The sequence below is a fragment of the Oncorhynchus nerka genome, linkage group LG3, assembly GCF_034236695.1.
Source record: "Oncorhynchus nerka isolate Pitt River linkage group LG3, Oner_Uvic_2.0, whole genome shotgun sequence".
NCBI lineage: Eukaryota > Metazoa > Chordata > Actinopteri > Salmoniformes > Salmonidae > Oncorhynchus > Oncorhynchus nerka.
Genome location: NC_088398.1, coordinates 74,303,164 through 74,308,361, shown reverse-complemented (window position 1 = coordinate 74,308,361; position 5,198 = coordinate 74,303,164). Strand labels below are relative to the sequence as shown.

Sequence of the window (5,198 nt, the reverse complement as noted above, 5' to 3'; positions counted from 1 at the left end):
GTGTGCTTATCGTGCCTGCGTGTTCGGTCTGTGTGTGTATGTGTTTGTGTGTGTGTGTGTTTAGGTGTGTGTGTGCTTATCGTGCCTGTGTGTCTGGTGTGTTTGTGTGTAGGTGTGTGTGTGGGTGTGTGTGTGTGTGCTTATCGTGCCTGCGTGTCCTGTCTGTGTGATAGTCCTGATATTGTCGGTATGATGCATAGCCGGTATCTTGATGGTTGAGATTAGATTCTCAGGGGGAATCTGCTCTCTGTCTGATCTCCATACCTATATACTCTTACCTATACCTGATCTCTTTACCTACATACTCTATACCTATACCTGATCTCTATACCTGATCTCTATACCTACATACTCTATACCTATACCTGATTTCTATACCTGATCTCTATACCTACATACTCTATACCTATACCTGATTTCTATACCTGATCTCTATACCTACATACTCTATACCTATACCTGATCTCTATACCTACATACTCTATACCTATACCTGATCTCTATACCTGATCTCTATACCTACATACTCTATACCTATACCTGATCTCTATACCTGATCTCTTTACCTACATACTCTATACCTATACCTGATCTCTATACCTGATCTCTATACCTGATCTCTATACCTACATACTCTATACCTATACCTGATCTCTATACCTACATACTCTATACCTATACCTGATCTCTATACCTACATACTCTTACCTATACCTGATCTCTATACCTGATCTCTATACCTACATACTCTATACCTATACCTGATCTCTATACCTACATACTCTTACCTATACCTGATCTCTATACCTGATCTCTATACCTACATACTCTATACCTATACCTGATCTCTATACCTGATCTCTTTACCTACATACTCTATACCTATACCTGATCTCTATACCTGATCTCTATACCTACATACTCTATACCTATACCTGATCTCTATACCTGATCTCTATACCTACATACTCTATATCTATACCTGATCTCTATACCTACATACTCTATACCTATACCTGATCTCTATACCTACATACTCTATACCTATACCTGATCTCTATACCTGCATACTCTATACCTATACCTGATCTCTATACCTGATCTCTATAGCTACATACTCTATACCTATACCTGATCTCTATACCTACATACTCTATACCTATACCTGATCTCTATACCTACATACTCTATACCTATACCTGATATCTATACCTACATACTCTATACCTATACCTGATCTCTATACCTGATCTCTATACCTACATACTCTATACCTATACCTGATCTCTATACCTGATCGCTATACCTACATAATCTTACCTATACCTGATCTCCATACCTACATACTCTATACCTATACCTGATCTCCATACCTACATACTCTATACCTATACCTGATCTCTATACCTACATACTCTATACCTATACCTGATCTCCATACCTACATACTCTATACCTATACCTGATCTCCATACCTACATACTCTATACCTATACCTGATCTCTATACCTACATACTCTATACCTACATACTCTATACCTATACCTGATCTCTATACCTGATCTATATACCTACATTCTCTATACCTATACCTGATCTCTATACCTACATACTCTATACCTATACCTGATCTCTATACCTACATACTCTATACCTATACCTGATCTCTATAGCTACATACTCTTACCTGTCCTACTTGGCAAAGTCTCACAGATGGACATTTTGCCATGACAAAGTGTTTTGCTGGTACTGGTAGGATTTATTCATTTGATGTTGGTCATCAGTTCACCGTGCAGTGAGTGTGTTGGCGCTATCTTTGATGACGTCACTATGTGAGGCTCTTCTCACTACACTCTTTTTTAAAAAGCATTCCAAAGGGCTTCTTCTGGTGTCCCCATAGGAGAACCCTTTTTGGTTCCAGGAAGAACCCTTTTTGGTTCCAGGAAGAAACCTTTTTGGGTTCCGGTGGAACCCTTTTGGGTTCCATGTAGAACTGTCTTTTTCACTCTCTATTGTTCCTTTTGGCATGACCTGACTTGGTTTTGTTTAGACAACAATAGTCAGTCCATTGTTGAGTTCAGGCAAAGAGTTGAACTGAATAACGTAGAAAGTCACAAGAGCTGCTCGCTGCATTTGGTTTGATGTACCACACCTGTGTGTGTTGATAGGGAGGGGCCTTCTTAAAGGTGTGTTTGTGTACCCAGGTACGATAGGTTAACGGTTCTCCACACACCCACCTGGCACTGTGTGTCCCTGTGCCCATATATGGCCATAGCTTCCTTTACCTGGTCCCTCTCTGTGCTTTGTGTTCCAGTGAGACACAGAGCTGGGAAGAGACGTGAAATCGGAAGCATGTCATGGGAAGCAGGATGAATGAGCGAGGCCTGAGATCTGTGTTTGAAGACGTGTTTTTAATCAGGTAGCTAGGACTCCCCCAGGTACATAGTAAGTTATTCGGATGGGACTCGGTAATCAGTTTATCAGAGGTAATCAGAGGAACTATCTTCACCCCCCATTGACCACACTCACAAGAGACTGAACACTTTTCCTGGCTGATATTGCTACTATGGGAACTCTCATCAATTGACTGGAAATGTATGTATGGCCAGTCAGTCAGCTATTCAGGTTAGAATGAAGTCTGCGGAAAGTTTAAGGAAGGTAGAATGTGTGTCTGTCTCTGATAGAGAGTTCCCCTTCTGAAAGGTGCCTGAAGGTGCCTGAAGGCGTGGCTTTACGTCGTTCATTTCTTTAACAGGTTTTAAACCAACACACCCTCTATGGATAACAATCACTACAGTAGTAGGATCATACATACCTGGCAAGGATCATATTTACCTGGCAAGAGAGGTACCGTGATCAAGAAGGCAGTTCACCCAGGGCGAGGCTCAGCCATTGCACTCCGGCTGTGATGACCCCTCCAAAGTTCCTAAATGTGGAAATCTCGATTGCATAATTTCTGGACTGTGTTCGGGCTCCCCTGTTAAATGTTTTTTAAACATCAGTAGGGAAGTGTGTGCTGTTACGTCTCTATGGGGCAGTGTAAGAGAGAGAGAGATGGGGGAGCTGGGAATCTAAAACAATGGGAATACTCTGGGATTGGGAAGGTTGTGGGAAAGGGGTGGCAGGGACCTTTGATGTGCCATGCCCTACATGTCTCCATAGTTCCAGGAAATGGCTAATCGGAGCCGCTGGCTTTCCTCTCTGTGGTTGGACGGTTCCTCAGGTCAGACTCTCCAGATCTGAACACGTTGAAGCTGAGGACTAGTATCTGATTGGCTGATGCTCTGAAAGAATGACATGGTAGTTGGTGCTGAAAGAGGACCAGAGAGTGAGGTGCTGCAGACTAAGGGGTGTTTATGGACCCGTCTCTCAACTATGGATGAAAAGAGGAAACAATAGAAATAAAGATTCTGGGGCCTGTCGTCCCAACTAACACACCCTACACACACCCACTGTCGTCCCAACTAACACACCCTACACACACCCACTGTCGTCCCAACTAACACACCCTACACACACCCACTGTTGTCCCAACTAACACACCCTACACACACCCACTGTTGTCCCAACTAACACACCCTACACACACCCACTGTTGTCCCAACTAACACACCCTACACACACCCACTGTCGTCCCAACTAACACCCTACACACACCCACTGTCCTCCCAACTAACACACCCACTGTCCTCCCAACTAACACACCCTACACACACCCACTGTCGTCCCAACTAACACACCCACTGTCGTCTCAACTAACACACCCTACACACACCCACTGTTGTCCCAACTAACACACATTACACACACGCTACACACACCCACTGTCGTCCCAACTAACACACCCTACACACACCCACTGTCCTCCCAACTAACACACCCACTGTCCTCCCAACTAACACACCCTACACACACCCACTGTCGTCCCAACTAACACACCCTACACACACCCAATGTCCTCCCAACTAACACACCCTACACACACCCACTGTCGTCTCAACTAACACACCCACTGTCGTCTCAACTAACACACCCACTGTCGTCTCAACTAACACACCCACTGTCGTCTCAACTAACACACCCACTGTCGTCTCAACTAACACACCCACTGTCGTCCCAACTAACACACCCTACACACACCCACTGTCGTCCCAACTAACACACCCTACACACACCCACTGTCGTCTCAACTAACACACCCTACACACACACACCCACTGTCGTCTCAACTAACACACCCACTGTCGTCTCAACTAACACACCCTACACACACCCTACACACACCCAATGTCCTCCCAACTAACACACCCTACACACACCCACTGTCGTCCCAACTAACACACCCTACACACACCCACTGTCGTCCCAACTAACACACCCACTGTCGTCTCAACTAACACACCCTATACACACCCTACACACACCCAATGTCCTCCCAACTAACACACCCTACACACACCCACTGTCGTCCCAACTAACACACCCTACACACACCCACTGTCCTCCCAACTAACACACCCTACACACACCCACTGTCGTCCCAACTAACACACCCTACACACACCCACTGTCGTCCCAACTAACACACCCTACACACACCCGCTGTCCTCCCAACTAACACACCCTACACACACCCACTGTCGTCCCAACTAACACACCCTACACACACCCACTGTCGTCTCGACCTTGAAGTAGTTGTTCCCCTTGCTCTGAGACCTTGAAGTAGTTGTTCCCCTTGCTCTGAGACCATTAAGTAGTTGTTCCCCTTGCTCTGAGACCATGAAGTAGTTGTTCCCCTTGCTCTGAGACCTTCAAGTAATTGTTCCCCTTGCTCTGAGACCATGAAGTAGTTGTTCCCCTTGCTCTGAGACCATGAAGTAGTTGTTCCCCTTGCTCTGAGACCATGAAGTAGTTGTTCCCCTTGCTCTGAGACCTTGAAGTAGGTGTTCCCCTTGCTCTGAGACCATGAAGTAGTTGTTCCCCTTGCTCTGAGACCATGAAGTAGTTGTTCCCCTTGCTCTGAGACCATGAAGTAGTTGTTCCCCTTGCTCTGAGACCTTGAAGTAGTTGTTCCCCTTGCTCTGAGACCTTGAAGTAGGTGTTCCCCTTCCTCTGAGACCTTGAAGTCGTTGTTCCCCTTGCTCTGAGACCTTGAAGTAGTTGTTCCCCTTGCTCTGAGACCATGAAGTAGTTGTTCT

The 5,198-nt window shown here is 45.4% G+C and overlaps 1 pseudogene; it reads left to right on the top strand.

Annotated features, from left to right (window-relative positions):
- The first annotated feature begins 2,827 nt into the window (after positions 1–2,827).
- Positions 2,828–2,982, top strand: LOC115115959 (U1 spliceosomal RNA; annotated as a pseudogene).
- Positions 2,983–5,198: the final 2,216 nt, after the last annotated feature.